We start from the raw sequence: 26,204 nt of genomic DNA, 5'->3' as shown, positions 1-26,204 counted from the left end.
TTTTTACTGCACGCTAGGCCTGGTGTAAGTACCATATACATACTCACTCCACACAAAATAGCATGGGTGTGTAACATCATCACTCCCATTTTTCAAAGACTGAAGGTTCAATAGTTGAGGTCACTTGATGTACCTCAAAAACCTCAGAGAAAACAGAATTGAGCATTTATTGTGCTGCAAAAAAGTTTGGAAACCCTTGCTTACTCATGAAGTGATGCATATCACACATTTCCAAACTTTTTCACACCCCAATAAACTTATTGTTAATTCCACAACCCACCAGCTTTCTAAAGTCCCCTTGTTTGTCAAGGGATTTGAAAAAGTAGAGCTAGTAAGGGGCTGTACAATCTCTTAACTGTTGCATTTGCAAAAGAGAGAAAGAGAAGCAGACAGACCTGTCCAACACTTCCAATCTTCATCCCATCAAATCAGTACGTTCCACACAAGAGTCTGTTTTTCTGAGTAGATAGTATGGTAAGCCAGCAAGCTTCAGTTCTCTCTTTTTTTTTAACTTTTTGACAGGCAGAGTGGACAGTAAGAGAGAGAGAGACAGAGAGAAAGGTCTTCCTTTGCCGTTGGTTCACCCTCCAATGGCCGCTGCGGCCGGCGTACCGCGCTGATCCGAAGCCAGGAGCCAGGTACTTCTCCTGGTTTCCCATGGGGTGCAGGGCCCAAGCACTTGGGCCATCCTCCACTGCACTCCTGGGCCATAGCAGAGAGCTGGCCTGGAAAAGGGGCAGCCGGGACAGAATCCGGCGCCCCGGCCAGGACTAGAACCCGGTGTGCCAGCACCACAAGGCAGAGGATTAGCCTGTTGAGCCACGGCGCCGGCCAAGCTTCAGTTCTCTTAAAACCTTACCAGATGTTTTTCTTTCCTTCTTTTTAAATATTTATTTATTTATTTATTTATTTGAAAGTCTGAGTTACACACAGAGAGAAGGAGAGGCAGAGAGAGAGAGAGAGAGAAAGAGAGTGAGAGAGGTCTTCCATCCACTGGTTCACTCCCCAGATGGCCACAATGGCCAGAGCTGTGCCAATCCGAAGCCAGGAGCCAGGAGCTTCTTCCGGGTCTCCCACACAGGTGCAGGGGCCCAAGGACTTAGGCCATCTTCTACTGCTGTCCCAGGCCATAGCAGAGAATTGGATTGGAAGTGGAGCAGCCAGGATGTGAACCGGTGTCCATATGGAATGCAGGCACTGCAGGCAGCAGCTTTACCTGCTATGCCACAGTGCCGGCCCCAGCAGGTGTTTTAAAACCAGAATATAGAATCTTCAAACAATATCCAGGACAAAATGATTTATTACTTTTAAAAAAGGCAGAAAATAAAGGGGGGAACTAATTGTCCAGATCCTTTACCTCCTACTTGCTGTTTCTCCCCTGCCAACCCAAAGGTTGTGAAAGTACACAATCACAACCCACAGCAAACTTATAAACAAAAACAGAGCGAGGGCACTTGGCACCACGTGGGCCACTTGAACCCCACATCTGAGAACGTGGGGTCAAGTCCTGACTCTGCTTCCAATCCCAGCTTCCTGCTAATGCGCACTCTGGGAAGCAGCCGGAGATGGCTCCATTGTGGGCCCCTGCTCTCATGTAGGAGGCCCAGATGGAGCTCTAGACGCCTGGCTTCAGCCTTGCCTAGCTGTGGCTGTTTGGGGCTTTGGGAATGAAACAGTAAGTAGATGATTTCCCTGCCATGCATGCTCTGTTTCTTTCAAATAAAGTGAAAATACATTTTAAAACATGATTTTAAAGCAGACACAAGTTTTCTTGGTATGTATTACATTTCTGTGAAGATTTAGCTAAGTCATTTTTCAGACAAAAACATGAAATCTACAATTATATTCCAAATAGAAGGAAGAACTCAACCTTTACTATGATTTTCCATTAGCCACAGTTCAGGAAATGAAGAAAAAGGAACAGGAACAAGAGAGAGAGAGGACAGCCTCATATGCAGGGAAAGTGGAAAGACCCAGATTAAAAGCAGAGAAGCAAGGCCAGTAGTGTGACGTGATGGGTTAGGAATACCGGTTCAAGTCCTGGCTGCTCAACTTCCTATCCAGCTCCCCACTCATGCATCAAGTAAGGCAGAGGAAGATGGTCCAAGTACTTGTGCCCCTGACACCCATGTGGGAGATATGGATGGAGTTCTGGGCTTCTGGTATCAGCTTGACCCAGCCCTGCCCAATATACTCATTTGAGAAGTAAAAGCCTGTGCATGGGTTTCTTTCTCTTTTTGTCTCTGTCTCTCCCTCTGTCACTCTGCCTTTCCATACATAGAATAAATTAAAAAAAAAAAATAAGGAGGCACAAGCACAGAATGAGAAGAGTAAAGAGTTCAAGTGCACTCTGCATTAGTTACGACGTCCAGCCTTCACTGCAATCTTCCTAGCTCATTCACCCATCCTCACTGATCGCTCACAAAAGGTCAGCAGTGACGAGGGGCCCACCTGGCGATCAAGCAGGAGGCAGGTCAGCAGCATCTTCTCATTTACAGCAGCCTAGGTAGAGCAACACCATCAGGGATGGTCCAAACCAAAACCATGTTTCCCTGCACTCCGTACAACTTGCACCTCTGCAGGAAAACTCAGAATCGATTTCATCAAAGCACGATTCTACCTCTTTATTCATGCATTGCCTTACCTCACCTCACCTCCCAGCTAAAATCTTACACAAACAGCCAAAAAGCAAACAAAAGCCACAAACGTCTCTGCTATCAAAACGATGCAAGGCACTGCCTGTAAGAAGAACTGATGCCACCAGGCAAGTGAGCACTGATACGAGGGAGCCCCTGCCCACCAGACCTTCCAGTCCAACTAAGCCAGCCAGGCAGACACTGCTTGGGCTGAATGCAAAGGCCACTATGCCCCCACCACAGGGAGCAAACAATCAGGAGGGGCATCTCAAGGCTGCATCAGCTGTCTAGAAGCAAGCACGCACCCAAAGTTGAAATCAGACAACTCGGGATAATTACAGGTCATTGCCAGCAGTAGACAGCGAGCGTGCTCCCTTGGCTGCCACGTCAATTTTGTCTTATTTGTAGTCAAAACAAATCTCAGTGAAATTTGGAATTCTTCAAGCAGAACAGCAAAACTCCTAACTGGATGTCAGTGTAATGTGATTAGGACCAAAATAAACCCACAACCCACATCAAAACATCGAGAACACGAGCCAAAGCGGGAAGACGGAGGGAGGCTTTGTGTCGTCTGCAATGCAGAGAGAGGACAGAAAGGCACATGATACTCCAGACCTCATGCAAAAGCTCTCATTGCCAAAGTCAAAATAAATTGTGAGTGTATATATGAAGCCTTCTTTCAACACAGCCATATGTCGGTCAATAAGTAATAATTTCAAATGAGCTATAACACAAAGGCAGGAAAAGACACAGGTGCTACTCAGACAAGTCACTCAGCCTCTCTAAACCCACGCCTCTGTTGGCAAGAAGAGATGAGCTGGAATAATCCACCAGGTGGAGTCGCATGGTTAAATGTCTTCCATTTGGTGATGCATCACCACACCTGATTGGTTCCCTGGGGATCCAGGCCATGGCATGCCAATGCCGCCCTTCCTGCTCAGGACCCTGTTGGGTAAGGAGTAGACCAGCAGTCACACTGAGGGGCTCTGGGGAGGGACACAGCAGCAAGCTCCACTGGTCCGTGGCAAGCCCCGAAGACACCGGGAAAGGCAGAGGGCGCTACACCAGGAATGTCAAGTATGTTCTGCTAGATTTATTTTTACTTTATGACCTGTCCACTGCCCCAAGAATTCATGGCAGTCTGACATAAAAACACATGCGATGGGGGGGAGAAGGGGAGTGAGCGGAGCCGACCAAGCATGCCAAGTATACAAGGCATTTAAAATGAAGACAAAAGTGTGTTTTCTCTATAATACAGATCACTTAGTCATTGGTAACACGGATAATTTCTTGAAAATAAATATCCGAGGATAACGTCAGGTATACCAACGACGCTTCAGCTCTTCCAGCGTGACCTCAGGGTAAACACTAACACAAAATATGCGAAACATGAAAAATGGAAACTTCAGGAAATACATAAGAGTACTGCAAAAATTGGGTGGGAGAACTCAGTTAAAAGGTGTTTATTTTGGAGCAAAAAAATTGGAAATCCAAGCATGGTTATTTCATAGTATACACTTTCACGAACTTTTTGAAGACCCCGTGGTATGCACTGATCTCAAAAATTTTGGCACCAAAATAAATGCTTTAATCCCATTTTTCTATGAACTTCCTGAAGTACTTGCTTATCTTGAAGAAAAGGGGAAAAGGGAACTTTAAATTGGTGTACTCCCACGTGCCAGAAAATAAGACCACACGCAGTTGGCTCTTTCGGGGTACCCCAAGGCTGGGAAGCACACAGATTTCCAGGGACAGTAAAACTGGGTAACTCACAGCATTTGCACATAGTGGGTTACCCCACAGACCTGAAAATCAGCAATCCAGGGATATCATCACTGACACGGGTCCCTCTCGGTGACAATGCTGAGCTAACAGTCGGCAAAAGCCACCATGATAAATATACTTTTGGGGAGGACTGCGATGACACTGGGTGGGGGGATGACTGGGCATAGCTTCCTACCCACAGAGATTTCAACAGAAGCTTACAAAATCAGAGAACCAGAAAGAACATGTTGGCATCAGAGCAGGCCTTCGATCTCAAGCTCGGCAGCTCACTTACAGGTCAGGACAGAGGCAGGAAGGGGGTTCAAAGCCACAGGGGTTCGCCAAGCCCAGGTCTGTGTCCCTGCACCACACCTGCTCTGCCTCCCAACATGTCCCACCTTCCATGCCTGCTCCCCTGGAGGTACAGAGAGAGGCGAGGAAGGGAAACGGCACTGGGAGGTGCGTTCTGTCCCGGGCAGGTTTCTGCTCCCCCACTGGGTTAACTCCACACCCCAACAGAATAAAGATAGAAGCTGACTTAGGTCTTCTCATTAGCAATGCCAATTATTCAAAGACTGCAACTGCGGAACACTCACTTGAGGACTACTGAGAGATTAAATGCAACTTGCAGCTCTCCAAGTCTTTAACACTTCAATTATAATCACAACCTGACAGAAAATTAATTTCCACGTTTTGAAATAATAAAGCCAACTGACTGATAGAATTCCTGTTCTCTTCCCTCTGTCAAAAGCTAATGCCCATGTACTGCAGAATCTCTCCTCAGTTCTGAAAGGTCATATTCTGTTTACATGCTAATGACTACCCTCAATTAATTACCACTCTTCAGTAAACAAACTCATCTGCCCAACACGAATTTTCTAAGATCTTTAAGACAAAAAAAAAAAAAGCCACCTTACAACCTAGTTCCAAAACATACCATGCATACTTTTTTTTTTTTTTTTGGACAGGCAGAGTGGACAGTGAGAGAGAGACAGAGAGAAAGGTCTTCCTTTGCCGTTGGTTCACCCTCCAATGGCCGCCGCGGCTGGCGCGCTGTGGCCGGCCCACCGCGCTGATCCGATGGCAGGAGCCAGGTGCTTATCCTGGTCTCCCATGGAGTGCAGGGCCCAAGCACTTGGGCCATCCTCCACTGCACTCCCTGGTCATAGCAGAGAGCTGGCCTGGAAGAGGGGCAACCGGGACAGAATCCGGTGCCCCGACCGGGACTAGAACCCGGTGTGCCGGCGCCGCAAGGCAGAGGATTAGCCATTTGAGCCGCGGCACCGGCCACCATGCATACTTTTAAGGAAGATTTGGGTCCCCCCCACCCAGAGACTTGACTTTGCTAACACAAGTTTATCTGACTTTTATACGCAAGGAAGTTTCATGATGCCATCAATATAATAAAATCAAGTAAAGTGTCAATTGTAGTCTATTGAAAAGCTTTTTCTCAGGTAGTAAGAGACAGCGCCTCTAGGAAATGAATGTGGCAGGGACTGGAAAAAGGTGGAGGTGTGTGCGTAGCAAGCCAACGGGCTTTTAAGAGATGCGTGAACAAAGGGGCCAGGCCCCACGTGTGCAGGGGGTATACCTCACACAACAAAGCACAGGCGAGGTCTGCCTTGTCCCAGCAGAAGTGGCATCGAGACTTCCACCCACTCCCTAACAAAGTAGTCTCTCTCCCTCTCTCTTCCGCCATCTGGTGCAGTTCAATGAGTGCAGAGAGAAGAGGTTAACCTGGAAGAGACCTGGAACATTCCCTCCGCTCACAGAGACAGTCATCAGTGAAACAGAGCCAGAGTCCAAGCTCCGACAGACAGGGCCAGAGGCTTTTACACAATTCAATCGGTAGCTGCAGGAAGCCAGGCAGGCTCTGGGAGGGTCTGATTCCATCAACACCCATTAAACACCAGTTTCATGCAGAGCTTCCCGCCTTGGCCTTACTTGCACTGAAGAACGGGAGACAACTGGCACTGACGAGTGCCCCCCGCGTGCCATACACGCTACTCTGCCAGGCCCCTTAGCGGCTGTCACCTCCCACTGTTTCATTCTCAGCCCCTCCATAGTGAAAGAATGGTGGCCCCTTTTACAGATGGGATAACTGGCGGTTAACTGACTTGCCCAAGGGGACACAGTCGAGGGAAGCAGCAGGAAGCAAACCCAGGTCTGAGTAGCTACAGGAAACACTCCCTCCACTGCCCCCAGCTCCTGTTCACATCCTCACCCCAGATGAAGGAAATTCTGCATTCACAGCAGAGCGGGACACTGACAGATAAAGCATAGGACAGGGTCGCTGTGGAGAGAAGATGTGTCACAGGCTCCAACCTGTGGGCAGGCAGTGGGGAGATCCACCAAAGGGGAACCCCTGGAGCTGGCTCTGGGAAAGGAGGTGGACACACAAGGCTGGAGACAGGCAGATGAGCCCGGCAGGCAAAGGAAAAGCAGAGCAAAGGCATAGAATGCAGGGTAGGGCAGGGGCTAGGGATACATGACGCAGGGCTGCCTGGTGAGGACGGGGCAGGACTAACCGGGTTTACGTCGGGAATGAAGAGTTTCAGGGGGCCTGGGAAAAGCAAGAAGTAAGGGCTGGAAGCCAGACGGAGTGTTCAGTTTTGCAGGCCAGGTGAAGGGAAATAAATATGTTTCTGAACTGTAACAGGAACACATCCTTCAGAAGAAAGAAAATGCACATTCTGCAAGACAAATCATGGGACCAAGCAATTAGCAGGAATATATTTTCTTTCTTTTTTTTTTAAGGAAAAACTATGTATATATTTTCATGAATACCATGAAATATCATCAGGGGCAAGACAGAATGATAGATTCAGGAAAGAAAAGCTTGCCTTACAATCTGTGTTTTTGTGGGACTTCAGGCGCCTTCTTCAGGTTAGCACACTACTTAAGGTCAGTATGTTATCCAGAATGGAGACAAGATGAAACACAGAAGACAAAGGAGAAAAAAAAGATTCTACCAAGAGAGACCCAAAAATAAGTTTTCCAAGAGAAGAGAAAATAAATACAGGCAGGGAGCCCAAGAAATGATGTCCTTACAGAGAAATGCAGTGGCTGCCCCATTGAAAGGCAACTTCCCAATGCTATGACAGATCCAAAGCACACAGAACAATGTTGCAAGTTATGAGTGTGTCACTGGCAAATGCATTAAAAATCATCCCAACTATTATTAGCCTCAGCATTTTTAACTTCCAGCTCTGACCCAGAGCAGTAGCCGGGAGGCCAGGAACTGTATTCCTGAGGGCGCTGACCAGGGCTCGGCACTGGAACCAGAGCACTATGGGAAGCATCTCAGTCACAGTTCCCAATAAAAATGATACAAACTGAACCAGGGTTACAGCACGTTCATGACAGTTGCTTCTCAGAAAAAAATCCAAAAGTGATCATCTGAAGGCAAGTTATAGAGCTATTTTTTTTAACCAAGACATAAAATCTGAGAAAATGGGATTGTTAATTACACTCTGGTTCAGAAGAATGGTTAAAGACAAATTGTCTCATTTTTAATTAAGAGATATTAACCTCTACAAACTCTGTACTGATTAAGGAAATTGGGGCTAACCCTTAACACTGAGAGGTTAACTCCATGAAGCAAGGCTACATTCTCCTACAAATGTCTGTCAGAGGCAAAAAGGATTCTACTCCTTAGACTGAGTAGAGGAGTGCAGGTGCCCCCCAGGGGTCCACTACAGGTGTGGAGCTGCAGGTTACATGTGGGGTCTCTTCCAGGCCAGTCAATCCTCCTCTAACATTTGGGAAGAAAAAATATTTTTACTTTCAAACAACTACAACAACAAAATTATCATGGGATGAAAAGTGAAATCTAAGTATTTTTTAAGGGGAAAAAAAACCAAACACCGTGCAAGTCAAAGAAATTTGCAGTAGACCTCAGTGGATAATTTGGAGGTAAGGCCAACTCTTCTGGGAGTGAGTGCTGGAGTCTTCATGCAAACATGCAGCATAATCTTTATATTCTCATCAGCCCTTCTTCTTTAAATTAGAAACACTCCTAAACATGAAAAACAGATGCCCCTATTTTTCACTTTGTTCATTTGTCACGGACACCAAGTACTGTTAGTAGCTGACTGGTTGTGCTTCCATCCTCCTAGTCTGACCTCATCACAAGAGCCAGAAGCAGCACAGCCACAGGAGAGGTCAAGGCTGGAGGTCACTCGGCAAGATAGTAACTGTGAGAAACAAAGAATGATTTCGCTCATGTTATAGGGAGTTCTTGTCCAAATGCCTTAGAATTCTATGTTCTTGGGAATGAGGAGCCAAGGATAATCTGCACATTAACAATTACGGCTCATTCCTAAGGTACATCCCCTTCCAGGTCTTAGAAGGAGCAGGCGATGTGCCCTTCTAACCAAGTATGCAGATTCTCTGGAGGTGCTCTTCTTTTACATCTATAAAAACATATCCAATTAATTCTCAGTCACTCCCAAGGACCTAGAGGCACACAATGGTCAGAGGCAGGCCAGTGCTTGGTGATCAGGCACTTGCCTTTTCTCTCAAAAGGTCAGCAAGCCCCCCATCACCTGACCTTAGCATCGCCCTGGGGTGCCACAGTATCATCACACTCAATTTAGTGCAGCCAAAGAAACACGGGCTCCATGCAAGTGCCCAAATGACACCACCTGGAACTAACAAATTAAACGGCACGCTGAGTCCCAGGCCCAGCTCAGGTAGTGTGCTTCACTTTGTGTCTGTCAAGATCCATACGTGGCCGGCGCCGCGGCTCAATAGGCTAATCCTCCGCCTTGCGGCGCCGGCACATCTGGATCTAGTCCTGGTCAGAGCACCAGATTCTGTCCCAGTTGCCCCTCTTCCAGGCCAGCTCTCTGCTGTGGCCAGGGAGTGCAGTGGAGGATGGCCCAGGTCCTTGGGCGCTGCACCCCGTGGGAGACCAGGAGAAGCACCTGGCTCCTGCCTTTGGATCAGCGCAGTGCGTCGGCCACAGCGACCATTGGAGGGTGAACCAACGGCAAAGGAAGACCTTTCTCTCTGTCTCTCTCCTTCACTGTCCACTCAGCCTGTCAAAAATAAATAAATAAAAATAAAATAAAAATAAAGATCCATACGTTATAAAATCTGTTTCTGTACCATCTCATTATCTAATTAGCTCAACTACTGCATATGCATGAGCTCCACGATGCCCCCATCCTACAGCTTAAGAAACACAATTCCAGAAGGATCAAATGATTGCCCAAAGCCACAAAGTTAAGAAACAGCACCCAAGGGCCTGCGTTGTGACATAGCGGGTAAAGCCACCACCTAGAATGCCAGCATCCCACGTGGGTACAAGTTTGACTCCCAGCTGCTCCACTTGCAATCCAGCTCCCTGCCAATGTGACTCGGAAAGCAGCAGAAGATGGCACAAGTACTTGGGTCCTTATACCCACATAAGAGACCAGAAAGTAGCTCCTGGCTATGGTCTGGCGTAGCCCTGGCCATCGTGGCCTGCTGGAGAGTGAACCAGCAGATGGAAGACCTTTCCTCTCTCTCTTTGTAACTCTAACATTCAAATAAATAAATAAATCTTAAAAGAGGAGGAGGGGAGGGGAGGGGAGGGGAGGGGAGGGGAAGAAACAGCACCCAGTGCCCCCACCCTCTGGCACATTGTATCAAGGGCCAACACTTCTGATCCCTTCTCTTAGGCTCCTGAGACAAACAGAGTGTTCTCGTGGGCCCCCAGTGTTGACCCTGAGGGGTCAGGGAAGCACATGTCCTGAGCAGGGACACTGGAAATGGGCCACGGTGAGCCCTGGAACCACATCTTACCAGCCCTCATTCCAAGATATGTCCAACTAAAGTTGCTGGAGATGCCATCAAAAAGAAGGAGAAAATTCAGACCCATGGGAGGAGTGCAGCCTTCAAGCTCTCCCACGTCCAGAAAACAGTTTTTTCCCATTTCTTACAGAAATACTACTTTTCAGTACAAAACTAATTTGAAACTAATATCCTGATCCAAACCTCAAGTTAAATATTTCCTCTTTCTGATTGGGAAACAACAGGGTGTGGAGACTCAATCCAAAGCCAGTGGGTTGTCTCCGTCTCAAGGGAGCCAGGACAACAAGAGGCAGAGTAGAGGGAGGGCATGCTGGGCAAGGAGACGGGCAATGGCCCAGGCAAGCCAAGCAGCCGCCTCTGGCTCTGGCAGTCCTGGCTACAAATGAGAAGCATGGATGGCCAATACCTGACAGGCTTCCCAAGCCTCTCTCCTCCCATGATCAGCGAGACTACAGGGCAGGGTCCTGACCACCCGGCAAGACCATTCTCCACAGAAAGCACATTCCAAGAACAGGGGTAGAGACTAACATGCATCACCCACCCATGCTAGTTGTGTAATCCCAAGGCTACATAATTCTTTGCAATCAAGATTCTATTAGAAGAAGACATCCTGAGAGTTCACTAAGTTAAAACATGTGCAAGATGACAACTGGGTATGTTTTCATTGTTAACACAAGAGAGACATTTATGAAGTAAGAGAGGTCAATCAAGGGAATAACCGCAACAAACACTGTTACCCATTACTGGATAAACAAACAGGCTCTACTATCAAACAAAGGCATCAATATACAAAGGCCATTTTCTCAAAAAAGTAAACTTTTTACAGAAATCCAGACAATGTATTTTTATGAAGCAGCTATTCCAAAGATCCTGAACCATTCCAAAGCCATCATGCTAGAATGAGTGGTAAATGCAGATTTTAGAAAGCACAATAGTACAGTCACAGACCCATAAGGCAGATCACCTTGCTTCAAATCCTAGCTCCATCACTGAACATCTATGGAATCCTTGGCAGGTTACTTATACCTTCAATGACTTATTTTCTTCACATGTATTATGGAGATAAGAAAAGGACATAGCTCATAGGGTTGCTACAAGACTACATAAGTAAAACACGGAGACTACAGGCTGACTTACAGTAAATACACTGTTAACCTTTTTATACAGTAAATAGTGTTAACTTTTACCATCACACGTATATACAAGGCCAGCTAAAAAAAATACTAATTACAAGTAATACATCATTATTCTATTCCCAGAAGGAAGGGACAAACAATGACCACATACATGCCTTCACAAGTCTAAGAGTAGTATCACAAGGGAAAAAACTCAACAGGAAGACATCAGCCTGGAATAATTTTATACTCATTAAAAATGTGTGTTTCAAATTTACGCTCCTATTTTTAAGAAGAATTTAAGATAACAATCTCAGTTATAAAGATTTTACTTCATTTACTCAAATTCAAGTCACCTTTGGTCTATAGTAATATTTCCCTCAGTTTCTTTTCAACATGACAGCAAATCCACTCCTTTTTTGTCTCAAAATGCACATTTTTCTGTAAAAGAGATCTTTAATTCAATAATCATCGAGAGGTCTTAAATAGTCACTCACTTAGAAGGGAACACCATATACTTCAGTTTCCCATCATGATTAAGTTGTATGTTCATTCAGCTCTGTGAATTAGACTAAGACCAACTCAGGGAGCTGCTACAGAGAATTTATGTGGGATCCCCTTGGAGCATTCCCTCATTCAATGATATACAAAGAAGAGCCAAAAATCTAGAGCCAGAAAAAACTGCAAATTTTACTAGTGCTAAAAAGTAAATATTCAGTAAGCAAAATACCATAAAAACATGTCATAAAAAATTATGAATCTGGTTTTTAGGTATGGCAGTGGATTGGGCTCATTATTTTACAGTAACACACCACACATCTCACTTAGAAGATGAAAGGGCAAAACTGCGCAAAGAACAGCTTGTTGAAGACATCTGCGCTTCGCCTGCCCCGCACCGCCTGCCTCCTTGGGAAGACAACTCAATTGCTTACTAAGCACACCACATTTTATTATGCTTCAATTACTCGGTTCCTCTGATCAACCGTGTTAGCATTTAATTACCATGCAATTTATTCATGGCACTAATGCAAACTCATGGGCATTTCTGCTTTCACCATGGAAATCATTCCACCATTGACCCAAAGCCCACTCTGCACTTTACCCCTCCTGCCTGGACCCTGCCTTCCAGGCACTTGCTGGGTTATGGTTATGTGGGTTCTACAGAAGACTCTTTCTTCTCCAGCCTCAGCCAGTGATGGCCAAAGAAGGATTGGCCTTCGGAGCAAGGGCCTCCCAATATAAACACATCTACTGGATGGGGATTTGGTTAGCAGATCAACCCAAACATCCAACAGGGCTTTCTTCAGGATCAAGAGTCCCCAAACCTCAGTATTCCAGAGCGAAACCCCTACTTTTCCCCAAATGAGCCTAATAATAACTTTGTCTTTCACGTCCTCACTTGAAACAACCACCTCAGACAACCCATCCATTCATTCATAACAGTGATTTTGCACTGTTTTATAAAAAAATATAAAGAATGAAAGCTTTTAATGAAACACAATCCTTGAGTTAAATTTATCTTAATACCATCCCTTTTTTGTTCTCCTTTTAACTCTGTACCAATTCCTAGATCAGTTCTTGGATTAAACAGTGTTAAACTCCTCTAACAACTTCAAGGAGTTCATCCCAGTTCACTATGTGTTTTGAAGCTAGAAAGAAGTTGAGACATTTAAACATTTGTCATCAGTAAATACAGAAAGAAAACCTTGTTAAATGCTAAAACGACACACACATAAGCTAACAAGTGACAAGTGGAGGGGAGGGACACAGAGGGGAAGCATTCTGCTCTCTGGGGATCATTTCTAGAAGATGAACATCCTGTGTGAATGCCACGCTGCTCACAGACGACTCCGAAAGGATTTTTCAGCTCTACAGCAGGAGTACAGTCAGCTGCTTTAACTTGGGGCCCTACAGTGTAACTATCAAGTTGCATGGTTATTTATAACTACATGGCAATGCCAACTTCTGCCCTATCAGACTGTGCTGGCCCCCAGGGTAAGGTCACGAGACAATGTCGCCTATTTCAAACACACTGGCAATTTAAAACTTCTCCCAATTCTCAGGAGAGCTTTTCTATTAGGAATGCTCCAGAAATGAGCTAAAAGGTGTCCCGGCAGGAAGGCTTTCATCCTCACTAGGTTGAGTACGCTTCCTGGGAATTCAAAATGTTGGTCTGAAGAATCAGAATCCAGGCAAGTGTTTGTAGTACCACCCATGTGATTATCTCATGCAGCTATGCCTTTGTCAAATAAATATTTGCTCAACATTTCCTACGTGGAAGGCACCGTGGGAGATACTCCTCACTCTCCTTCCCTACCCCAACTACCACATCCAGAAAGACATCAATCACACAGTTTTGGAAGGGGACACAAACAGCTACTATGAGATATGCTGCAGTAACTGCCACACTTTGGGGACGTGCAACTCACAGGTGACATCAAAAGATAGAGAGATCCTTTTCTTTTAGAGACGCCATGGTTGGCTGGACTTGAGCTGGGTTGCCAAGATGTAGGTCCCAGTAGGACTGGATCTTTAAGGGTCTTGTTCAACACTGTTTATCCCACATCTGGACAGTGCCTGCCAGAAAGGAAATGCTCACTAGGTATGTGTTCCATAAAAAGAACAAAGGAAGGAATGACTTCACCATTATGTAATTAGCTTCAAGACATGGAGGATCAATGATGTCTGGCAAATGCCAGGTCCAACTGCAGGCTACCCAAAGAGGCTGAGTAACACAGCCCTAAACTGTGTATTGCAGAGTTCAGATTAAATTTAAAGAGAACTTATTTCACCCTTCTTCAAATATCAGCTGTGAAACCTGTAATCTGCTCCCTACAGATATCACAAATGGATCCTCAACAGAGCATGTGGAAGAAGTCTTGAAACAGATTTGAAGTTTCACCTATCATCTAATTAACGTTTGGGACTAAAATGTGACCAAGTCAACACTGTAGTTCTGAGAAGATCAGTAAATGCTCCAGCCTGGGCCACCAGAGAAGAAAGAGTGTGTGAGTACTTGCCCAACGCTGTGGTCCCCACTCCCAGACCCTACTTTGGGGACAGTAGATTCCAGTAGGCAGAAACACAGGACACAGACCACTGCTAAACAGGATTTCTTGCAAACACAATGTCCTTGAATTGTTTGAACACTAAGATATCTCAGTGTATTCTAAAAGATTTAAAATTCATGCCATTAGTTTTAAGACAACTCTTGGTGAGCTTAGTACAGAAGCTCAAGTAAGATGGACTTTCAAAGGAAGGAAGGAAGAGAGACACAAGGTGGGAGAAATAAAAACTACCAGCTGAGATAACCACTACCAAATACGTTTGTGTGTTTTAAAGTATTTCCCAATCAAAAAAGTGGGCAGTGGGGCAGTGTTTGGAATGGTCTAGAGCTAAAAGGACAAATAAAGAAAACACCAACTATGTCCTCTGGTTTCCCTCTTAGCCCTTGGCTCCCTGGCTTCCCCCTTACAATAACTGAATAGGCTGAAGGAAACCTCATAATTTGCACTGGGATCTTGAGGTCATTTCAACCTAAGGTTCACCTTTTTCCACATGGAATCCGAACTATTCTAGCATTGTTGTTGAGAAGCTAACAATTCCCCCAATTAATCACCTTGGCCCCTAGGATGAAAATCTGTTGACCACACACATGTGAACCTCTCTGTCTGTTCCATGGATCTAAACACTGGATATCCTTGTGCCAATACCGCCCTGTCTTGATTTCTGAAGCTTTAAAGCAAACCTTGAAATCAGACAGGGGAAAGTCTCCAACTATGTTCCTTCCAAGACTGTTTTGGCTACTCAGAATCATTTGCATGGCCATGTAAATGTTATCATCAACTTCTTAAAATGAGTGATAACAAATATCCCTTTGGGAATTTTGCATGAGATGGTAGTCACTCTGGGGAACAATATGTGAAGAGAACATCTTAACAACATTAAGTCTTCCAACCCATAAACACAGTCTCTCTTCCCATGTATTCAAGGTATGCATCAGAATTAAAAACATTAAAAGCAAAATCTGAGCTGCCACCTTGTGTGTCAAGAAAGGAAGAAGAGCTGGAGGACAGCCAACCTCTGTATAATAACTTAGAACTTGACACAGCTGGTTCATGAGCCCTGCATGCAATAAATCTGATCGGCTGAAAAATGCTCAAAAACGAACAGACTGGGGCTGGCACTGTGGTGTAGCAGGTAAAGCTACATATGGGTGCTGGTTTGAGTCTCAGCTGCTCCACCTCTAATCCAGCTCTCTGCTAATGCTTCTGGGAAAGCAGCAGAAGATGGCCCAAGCACTTGGGCCTGTGTACCCATGTGGAAGACCTGGGAGAAGCTCCTGGATCCTGGCTTCAGACTGGCCCATCTCCAGCCGCTGTGGCCATTTGGAACATACGGAACATACTGCTCTGTCTCTCTATATATATGACCTTGCCTATTAAATAAATTAAAAATAATAATTTTTTTAAATGAACAGATCAACCAACAGGCAGATGTTTAAGCTAAACCAGTCTCCCCAGTTCAGATCCCAGGGTCCTTGATATTGCACAGCTCACTAGAAACCAAAAATCAAAGGGAGGTTGACAGCAGAGAGGAGACCAACTGGGGAAGGCATGAGCCTAGGAATAGGATGATCATCTGCTCCTGGGAGCTAAGTGGGGCTTCCAGGTTCTCAAAGAAGCTCACATGATGGAGAAAGAAAAAGAACCAAAAAAGCAAAATGAATGAAAAAATCCAAGCAGGAGAAGAAAAAAAGAAAACCTCCTAGAAAGGCCCCAGCTGGAGAAGAGCCAACAAAGGGAATGGGACAGGCAGCCCATGTGGGCTCACAGACCACAGCCAAGGGTCCACCAAGGGTACATGTAGGGCCACCAAGAGGCCTGGAAAATTCCAAGAAGGGAAAAATGAAGAAGCAAGGCAGGATTTTGATTCCCTTTTCACACCACAGGAACAAAGTCACTTACTTAGGACTTTTTAAAAGTATAAAGGACATCTGGGTGAAGTAGAGAAGTCAGTGCTAAAAGTTGGAGGAAGACATGTATTCAAACTCAGGGTGGAAAATTACAATCCACACAGTAACATGGGGATCTGTCCTACTGATCCCCAGTATCTGTAGATGGTTAGTTCTGAACATATTGCTCAGGATTGCTCAGGACCCCAGGATTGAGGTCCTATGAGGGTGAGTTTGTCAGTTTCACTCTGAGTGAGTGACCTTTACTTTCTTCTTTGTATTTCTCTCCATCTTATAGATCATCTATACTGCACACACATTACTTTTATAATTAAAAAAACACCACCACATATATAGTAATGGCTATAAAGAGAGTTTATTGACTATCACAGCAGAGCTCAAAATCTGGCCACATGAATCCAAGCATGTGGTCACGACACACAAAGCCTTGGAAGAGTGAACAGCCAATATTGACAACACGGCCAATGGAGCCATAAAGTCAACCTCCCCGGCTTCTCAAAACTGTTTTCCTCCTACCCAGCTCTGGGTTCAATGGCTGCTAAAATCAAAGAATTGATCTCAAAGTTGTTACCCAATGTTCAGGATCAAGGAAGGGCAGCAGAGGTGATGGGGAAACAGAGAAGCCCCAGGCCATCTATCATCCAGCCTTTCCATTCCACATTGAACTTCCAGAGGGTGGTTCCCACGGCCTGCCTGCGTGTCCCTGTGTTCCCAAAATCCATCTCCAAACCTGAGTCCAGGGCACCAGATGACACCCATCTCTCCCCTTCCTGAGCTGTCAAGCGACAGATGACACAACATTAGTCTATGGATCAATACAGCTGTGGTAACTGCTGCAGTCAACAGCACAGTACAGTTGACTCCTGTCTGGTGTTCTCAGTTTAAGGACTCCACACTTAGAGCCAGATCTGAGGCTCTAGCCGTGAACCTGATGCCCAGAGCCCAGGACAACCTGCCCAAGGTTGGGCAGCCAGCACAGGTTGCTATCCCAGCTCACTCCTTACCCAGTGTTTTCTCCATCATGTCACAGACATCCTTACCCCTCAGAAACTCCTAAACCTAAGAAATAACTTCACACCCTCTCACGAGGAACTCTGCAGTTGTATTTTGGCAAACCTGTCTCCAAGACATTTGAGGAAAGCTGTCAAATGCAGTAAATTCAAGCTACCAAGCCTCTCTCTAGAAAAAAAATTGCATATCTTGTTTTTAAAAGAAAATGCAAAGGAAGCAGCAGCCTTGTCAAGGGGAGTAAGCTCCCCACCCTTATAAAGCTTCCCCCAGCTAAGCAAAGTTGTGGCAACGTCCTCTAATCCATGCACCTAAGGAGCGTATACCTGAAGGCAGAGCCACTGTGACTGGGTCTCCCACTGGGTCCATCATGGGCTGAACACAAAGATCATAAAGCAATGCCCTGGCCTCCATGTCGGACTCACTGACATCAATGTACCCAAATGCCAGCTTCACTGGTTTGCAGCCACGCTCTTAGTATTTGACCCTCCATGGAGATGACGCCCATTCATTAGTTCCCCACATGGGAAACAATCATCTCAAAAATCAGTCAATAAGGCTTATGAGATCCTTCAAAATAGATATTCAAAAATTAGAGAAAAACCACAAAGATATCTGTGAGCCTTCACTAGTCAGAGCATGCAAGCATTCACCATGAAAAGCCTCCTCCTGTAACTATGACCAATTAAAGAAATTAACTTCCGGCCGGCCCCGCGGCTCACTAGGCTAATCCTCTGCCTTGCCGCGCCGGCACACCGGGTTCTAGTCCCGGTCGGGGCACTGGATTCTGTCCCGGTTGCCCCTCTTCCAGGCCAGCTCTCTGCTGTGGTCAGGGAGTGCAGTGGAGGATGGCCCAAGTGCTTGGGCCCTGCACCCCATGGGAGACCAGGAGAAGCACCTGGCTCCTGCCATCGGATCAGCGCTGTGCGCCGGCCGCAGCGCGCCAGCCGTGGCGGCCATTGGAGGGTGAACCAACGGCAAAAGGAAGACCTTTCTCTCTGTCTCTCTCTCTGTCCACTCTGCCTGTCAAAAAAAAAAAAAAAAGAAAGAAAGAAATTAACTTCCAAAGATTCAGTCACACCAGTGTGGATGGGTCCTTCTAACTGTGCCTCTTCCTTCCCAAGGAATACTTGGGAATGCAGTGTCACGCACCACAGTGGGTGGCCCCTACCGGTCAGGGGTTGATGGAATTATGGACAACTGTAACCATGAACCAAAGTTTTCTCAACGCAACCTTCCTTTCTGGAGAGCCAACAGAACAACCCAGAGTATGCAGCAGCCTCATGGTAGGGTGGCTCCTGTAGTACAAGCTCATCGGGAATGGAGATGATGGCAGTTCTCATTGGCCACTCACGGGCATTCACCCCAGCCTTAGTCTTGGCCTTGGCTGGAGACTCTTTGAGAAATTCAGACAAAGTCTGTGATTTTCTCTGGAGAAAGGAGAACAAAAGGGATTTGTAGAGTACTGAGTATGCAGACGGGAGGCCCAACCTACTGCTTTGGGCCAAGTGAAGCAAAGGAGTGGAGACCCAAGTTCCTCCTTTTCTGAAACAATGAACAGAGGGAGGCTTACCTGTCCCAGGCTCTTTCAGCCTTTTGAAAAGGATCATTTGTCTTCTATCCACTGGATGGTCTCTAACTTGCCCTCCAGCACAGTGCCCTTCTAAGCAGACTATTTCTAAACTCCCAAACTTGCACAAGACGCATTTTTCAGTGGCACAGTTTGTGAGCAAGAGAAGTGCTTGGCAAGACTGCAGGCCCCCTCAGGTTACCAAATTCTGAACAAACACATCATGCTGACATATGGGCTGTGGTGGGGCCTGCACACTCACAGGAGAAGGCCAAGAGCAGCCTCTGAGAACTGTCTTTAAACAATGCTATCTTTCTTCTACATCTTTAACTGCTCAAGAAGACTATGCATATTAAATACTAGGGAAAAGTTACTCAATTGAGGCAAAAATTCCTTTCCCAACAGCGCTCCCTCAAAGAAGGAGTTTCACATTGATCCCAATTCCAAGTGGGCACTGATATAGCCTTGACTTGCCTCAGTGACATTCAGATCTTTCTCAGTCATTTTTTTACAACTTTTTATTTATTTATATGAAAGGCAGATAGACAGAGATCTTCCAATGGCTGGTTCACTCCTCAGCTACAAGTAAGATCCAGGGTTGGGCCAGACCAAAGCCAGGAGCCAGGAATTCCATCCAGGTCTCCCAGCTGGGTGGCAGGAACACATCAATATTTAAGTCATCACCTGCTGCCTCCCAGGGTGCACATTAGCAGTGAACCTGGAACCAGGGGTGGAGCCGGACTCAACCCCAGGCACTCTGAATTGGGCGTCCCAAGCAGACGCATAAGTGCTGTACCAAAGGGTCGGCCCTTCCTCAGCCATTTCAGTGGGTGTTTGGTTTAATAACACTTTCTCCCCTTGTCTGGACGTATATCTGCCCCCTATGGCCCTGGCTCTGTTTCATCACCAAGGACCAAGGTCAATCAGACTCTGCTCTTGCCCACCTGGAACCTAGCTGACATTTTGTCATCCATAGCAACCGTGGCCACCTGCTGTGGGCAATGGTGCCTCCCTATACATGGAGTAACTTGAGGCAATGAGCTCTCTCTCCTCAGTAGCGAGAGCTCTTCATGGCCTGATGCATTTTTTCTCTCTACAGGACAAAGCAACAAGGGCCATCGTCCATTTTGAAGGTGTGATTCTAAGTCTGGAGAAAACGTAGCACTTTAAGGAGCAGTAGACTGTGGCAAACCTCACTTATCAGTCGGCACATCCGCTAAGCAGTGGCTTAACTTTAACTCATTGCCCTGGGATGACAGCCCCTATGTTAAAATTCTCAAATTTAAGTCTTTTATTTTTAACAGGTATAAAATTCTACACTTTAAATTTCTCCATGAAGACAAGAAGCATGGAACCTGGTGTCATGGTGCAATGGGTTAAGCCATTGCCCTCAATGCCAGTATCTCATTTCTGAGCTCCTGTTCAAGTCCCGGCAGCTCCACTTTCAATCGAGCTCCCTGCTAATCTGCCTGGGGAAAGGACCAAAAGGTGGCCCATGTCCCTGGACCCCTGCAGCCACGTGGGAGACCAGGATGGAGTTCCTGGCTCCTGGCTTCAGTCCGGCCTACCCCTGACCATTGTAGCCATTTGGGAAGTAAATTAGTAGATGGACAATCTTGCTTTCTCTCTATTGTATCTTTAAAAAAAAAAAAAAAAGAAAAAAGAAGACAAGCAGCATGGATCTTTCCTCAGTTTTAACGCAGTGGGGAAGAAATTGCTAGTGCCTGGGCATCAGCACTGAGAGGCCAGATGCTGAATAATAGAAGAGCACCCACATCCCTACCACCTCAGGCAGCCCTCAGAGGCCTTCCCGAATGTCCAACTCTGAATCAGCTGCAACCTGCTCCACGTTATGCTAAGCTGACTGCAGCATCTCTCCACATACAACAACACTCAGCAATGGAACTCTGGCTGTCAAGAGGCTCTTGCAATCGCTGAGTGGCCTGTGGCTGTCAGTCTTGGTTGCTGGGATACTAAGGAACAGTTTTTAAAGGCCATCAAATGGGCCGGCGCCGTGGCGCACTAGGTTAATCCTCTGCCTGAGGCGCTGGCATCCCATATAGATGCTGGTTCTAGTCCCGCTGCTGCTCTTCCAATCCAGCTCTCTGCTATGGCCTGGGAAAGCAGTAGAAGATGGCCCAAGTGCTTGGGCCCCTACACCCACATGGGAGACCCCGAGGGGGCTACGGGCTCCTGGCTTCGGATCGGCACAGCTCCGGCCGTTGCAGCCACTTGGGGAGTGAACCAATGGAAGGAAGACCTTTCTCTCTGTTTCTCTCTCTCTCTCACTGTCTGTAACCCTGCCTGTCAAATAAATAAAATAAAATCTTAAAAAAAAAAAAAAAAAAAGCCATCAACCAAAGCTCCGCAACCATGGGACAGGACAGCAGGGAACTGTGAGTCCAGCTAAGGAAAGGGCCAACAGGCAAACAAATCACCCAGAGGTGTTCAGTGAGCAATCTGACAACCTAATTACTTACAGGTCCACCCACAAAGCCAGCGTTGTGCGGCAGCAGATTACGCCACTGCTTTCAGACAGTGGTGTCCCTTATCAGAGTGCTGGTTTCAGTCCTGGCTGCTCCACTTCCGATCCATCTCCCTGATTATGTGCCTGGGAAAACTGAAGTTCATCCACATGCTCAGCCCCCTGCCACCCACATGTGAGACCCAAATGGAGCTCCAAGTCCTTGGCTTCAGCCTGGTCCAGCCCTGGCCATTGCAGCCACATGAGGGAATGAACCAGCAGATGGAAGAACTCTGTCTCTCCCTCTCTGTCACTCTCCCTTTCAAATAAATAAATGAATTCTAAATACAGAAGTGCATATATTGCACCTAATTTTGTTTCCCCTTCATAAATTTAAACCTCTAGATTCAAGTAGTATAATTTCAATTAGAAAATGAAATGGCTCTCATCCTCTACCCAGAGGAATGGGGGGAACCCAAATGTATTACTATTATCTCCACTCCAGGCACACCGGGAACTCTCCATCATCACCCACCATGCACTCATTCCTCCTCTCCATGAACACGTCTGGAATCCCTACTGTGCATTCCGTATGCCCTGAACATAGGGGATGCAGCTATGAATAAAAATGAGTCCCATTCCCATGGGTGTCAGAAATGTCAACAAAAAATTCCAGCATAACAGGCCAAGTGCAGTGACTGTCATGAAAGAAAGAGAAAATCACAATGCAGAGGAGGAAGAAATCAGCTCTACATGAGGCAGGAGGGGTGCAGCAGGGGGTAGTTATCACCAGAATCTGGGTCCCAGCACAGCAACCAGATTCAAGGATAGTACAATTAGACTGCAAAAAAATCCTCCTAGATTCCTACAGGACACAGCTCACAGGACAAATGAATGGTATTTAAATGAACTGCACTGTTGGATTCTATGTGCACTGGACAATAGAAGGTCAGACAACTCAGAAGTCAAACCTTGGTCACAGTCCATTAAAAAAAGTCAATTTGCATTGTAGTTGTTTTCAACATTCATCCTGGGCAAATGCTGGCCCCCTTGTAGGAGGAAGGGCATCATTAGTAACCACGACACATAAGTGTACAGGGAGGACACTACCTTTCCAGGAACCACCACGCAAGCATCATGGCACACACTGTGCTGGAGCAGCTTCTGCCTCCCCGTGCAAACCAACAACCCGTGGACCTCGTGAACATAGTGGGCTCTGTCGCAGGACGCCATGTGCCCGAGAAGCTCAAGGGCGATGCAGATCCTGCCAGGTGACTGGTGAAGGTGAAGAGGGCAGATACTCTCGGTCCTGACCAGTCATGCACTCGATCACCCACAGAGCTCTGTTTTAAGATTTTATTTATTTGAAAAGCAGAATTTTAGAGAAAGGGGGAGAGACAGAGAACAAGAAAGATCTTATATCTGCTGGTTTACTCCCAAAATGGCCACAACAGGCAAGGCTGGGCCATGCTGAAGCCAAGAGCTCTATCCAGGTCTCCCATTGGAGTGGCGGGGACCATCTTTAGCTGGGCTTTTTAAGAATATGCATTACCTGAAACCTACTCAAACAGGATCCCTAGGAGATCAGGTCCCTTCAATTCCTTTCCAAGCTCTACAGGTGACTGGGAGGTACAACCAGGCTTGTGACCCCCATCAACCCAGTCTGACCCCAGGAAAGGAGTTCCTTTCCAGCTTGTGCTGGCACTGTGGTGGAGTGGGTTAAGCCACCGCCTGCAATGCTGGCATCCCATGTGGGTACCACTTTGAGTCCTAGGGTCTCCACTTCCAATCCAGCTCCCTGCTAATGTGCCTGGGAAAGCAGCAGAAGATGGCCCAAGTACTTGGGCCCCTGCACCCACATGGGAGACCCATGATGAGGCTCCTGTCTCTAGCCAGGCTCAGTCCTGGCCACTGTGGCCATTTGAGGAATGAACCAATGGACGGAAGATCTCTATCTCTCCCTCTAACTCTAACTCTGTAGCGTTTCAGAAGAATAAATAAACCTTAAAAAAATAAGCAGACAAAAAAAAAAAAACCTGGCAGCCTGAGACACCCCCAGGGATACTGAGTCAGGAAAAGGATGCCAAACTGGTCAACTCTACCATGACATCGCCCAGACAGCCTGGGTGAGCTGACACTGGGAATGGAATCCACCTCAACCCTTTCCAGCCACTGTGACTGCTTTCCCAGAGCCAGTGCGGAGATCATTTTCACAGTCTGTTTAGCTTCTTAAACACACAAAGAGGAAAAAAGGAATTTGGTGGCGGGGGCAGGACATCTAAAAATTACAGATAAGGGGTCAATATGATGAGAGACTGGCAAGAAGCCAAGGGGCCAAGGTGCAATTACCCCGGCAGCACCTCTAGGCTCCATCCTGAAAGGGCTGTCCAGCCACACCCACCTGCAGAGGATAATTTTGTTAATAAAAGGGACCGGAGGAATGTGGTCCTTCAGGGCTTTGACACACAAAACTGCTTCTGGACAAAGGAGGAGTAATACCACCTGCCCCGGGTTTTAAGAGCTGATACATCTGAATCGTACATATTTTCCTGCACCCGCTTTCCATTTACCAAGGCACTTCAAATTCTCGTCTCCTGACACCTCCCCAACACCCCAGGGCTTCCAGCCCATTCTGAGGCTCGCTCTCCCTCGCTTTAGGCGTGCTTAGCTGGCGAGGGCAGGGTAACTTCAACAGAGAGGCCCCACTTGACCTCTCAGCTTGGAAAAGCCCTTCCCAGGAGAGGCTTTCCCGAGATTGGTTTCAGGAGGGTCGCAGTCAGGGTCAACATGCAGAGCCACTCCTCTCTTGTGCACGCTCTGGGGACAAAGACCCCCATGCTTCCTCAACATGTGACTGCTCAAAAATAAAGCAGGGCAGCTTACAATCCCTCCCGCACACCACTCTTATCGTGCTCATCCCTCTCTCCTTGGGTCCAGGGAGGGTAATCCTATCAAGCAATGAATAAGAGATAAATGACTGGAAGTAACAGGATGAACAGCATCTTGTCCTCCAGGAGCCAAGTTTTCTAGCTGTGAGACTGAAGATGTCTCGCACATCTACTTGCAAGTGTAGTGAAAGGCAGGAAGGCTCAGGAGTCCTCGGCTGCCTACTAGCAGGTACACGAGCCTGTGTTCACAAGGGTCTTGCCACCACAGCTCAGCAAGCTCCCGCCCTTTACCCTGCTCAGCAGTAGAAGCACACAGTGCTACAGGGACAGTGTGATGGCAGGGTGACTGCAGAGACTCCACGGGCTACCAGACCGCCTTCCAGCCACGCTGGCAGGGGCTGCGCAGGCTGTAAGAGGCCACCAGCACCTCTCCTCTGTATGGATTGAATCTGCTTAGCATCCGCTCGCCACTATCCAGTACCGAATCAAAGCCTGCTGGGAGGGAGGCCGCTGCTCAAGGCAATGTCTTTTCAGATGAACATCTTTGCTCTTCTTACTTAAAAAACCAAATCATCTTTATCCTTGATTGCTACAACTAAAGAGAGACAAGTCCTGGAATACGCAAGAAGCAGGGACTGGACTGTAATTTTTTTTTTTCCACCTAAAATGAGTGAGGGGAGAATAAGAAGTTACTGATAATTTTATTACATCTGTAGAAACACGACTCTTACAAGGGAGAAGCATCCAGCAAATCCCCAGTGGGGCCTGAACCTTTGCCATGTAATGATTTTTCCTTCTTAAGGGAATAAGGGTTAACAGAGTATAGCCATTTTTCTAAATAAGGTCATGCAGCCTTTCACAGTCGGACATCTGCTCCATGCACACAGGCCCTGCTCCAATGCACAGCTCCCTAATCTACTTCTGGGGGCTCCCGCTTTTGTTTAAAACTCCGGAGACCCAGCCAGCAGCTGAGGTCCAATACATAAGCAGAGGGTGTAATTAAATTTCAACCCTGGGTCCACGCCCCCAGGCCTGGGGAAAGTCACTGCTGAGTGGCAGACTGTGGCTGTGCCCAACAAAATCCTCAACTGGAGAACACCCACTCAGGGTGACACTAAACACATTGAAGAAGGGGCCAGTGTTGTGGCATAGCAGGTTAGGCTGATCCCATTATTAGAGTGCTGGTTCAAGATCTGGCTACTCCACTTCTGATCCAGCTTCCTTCTAACGCACCTGGGAAGATAGCAGAAGATGTCCAAGTGCTCCTGCTGCCCATGTGGGAGATCACCATGGAGTTCCTGGCTCCCAGCTTTGGCCTGGCCCTGTGCTGGCTGTTGCAGCCTTTTAGGGAGTGAATCAGAGGACAGAAGATCTCTCTTCCACTCATTATGCCTTTTTAAAGATTTATTCTACTTATCTGACAGGGAGAAGAGGAGAAGGTGAGGGAAAAAGAGAGAGACAGAAACAGAGATTGATTTTCCATCCATTGGCTAATTCTCCAAATGGCTGCAATGGTTGGGGGTTGTCCAGTCTAAAGCCAGGAACCTGGAACTCCATCCTGGTCTCCCACCTGGTAGCAGGGGCTTAAGTACTTGTGCCATCATGTGCTGTCTTTCCAGAAGCATAGCAGCAGGGAGCTGGATAGGAAGTGGAGCAGCTGGGACTCAAGCCTGACTCAAATGGGATGTCAGAATTGCAGGCAGCAACCCAACCAGCCGTATCACAATTCCAGTCCTCTATGCCTTTCAAATAAATACATAAATCTTTAAAATAAAAAGCAAAAACACTGAAGATAAAAGTTCACATGAAAACTACTAACTCATTACCTGCTTGGCCTCCTAGGAGATCAGGTCCCTAGGAGTACTTGTGTGCTTGAGAATCCCAGCACCACTGAGGCCAGGGTGGGCTGCACCCCTCTGCTAGCCTAGTGGTTCAGATGCTTATGTCCAACACAAGAGTGTGTGGGTTCAATTCCCAGCTTTGGC

At 46.7% G+C, this 26,204-nt stretch overlaps 1 protein-coding gene across 5 annotated transcripts in view; it reads right to left on the bottom strand.

Annotated features, from left to right (window-relative positions):
- TLN2 (talin 2) overlaps positions 1-26,204 on the bottom strand; it is a 481,872-nt gene that overhangs the window by 348,907 nt on the left and 106,761 nt on the right. Inside the window, exon 3 of one of the 5 annotated variants that reach the window (XM_062206051.1) lies at positions 13,744-13,891. The exons of 3 other annotated variants lie outside the window; for them this stretch is intronic. The gene's annotated coding sequence lies outside the window, so the exon portion shown is untranslated. Of the gene's footprint in view, positions 1-13,743; positions 13,892-18,870; positions 18,890-26,204 lie in introns of those variants that run through there. One more of the 5 variants, XM_062206052.1, reaches the window with a different exon arrangement.

Source organism: Lepus europaeus, chromosome 11 (assembly GCF_033115175.1).
Source record: "Lepus europaeus isolate LE1 chromosome 11, mLepTim1.pri, whole genome shotgun sequence".
NCBI lineage: Eukaryota > Metazoa > Chordata > Mammalia > Lagomorpha > Leporidae > Lepus > Lepus europaeus.
This window is presented reverse-complemented; position numbering and strand designations above follow the sequence as displayed.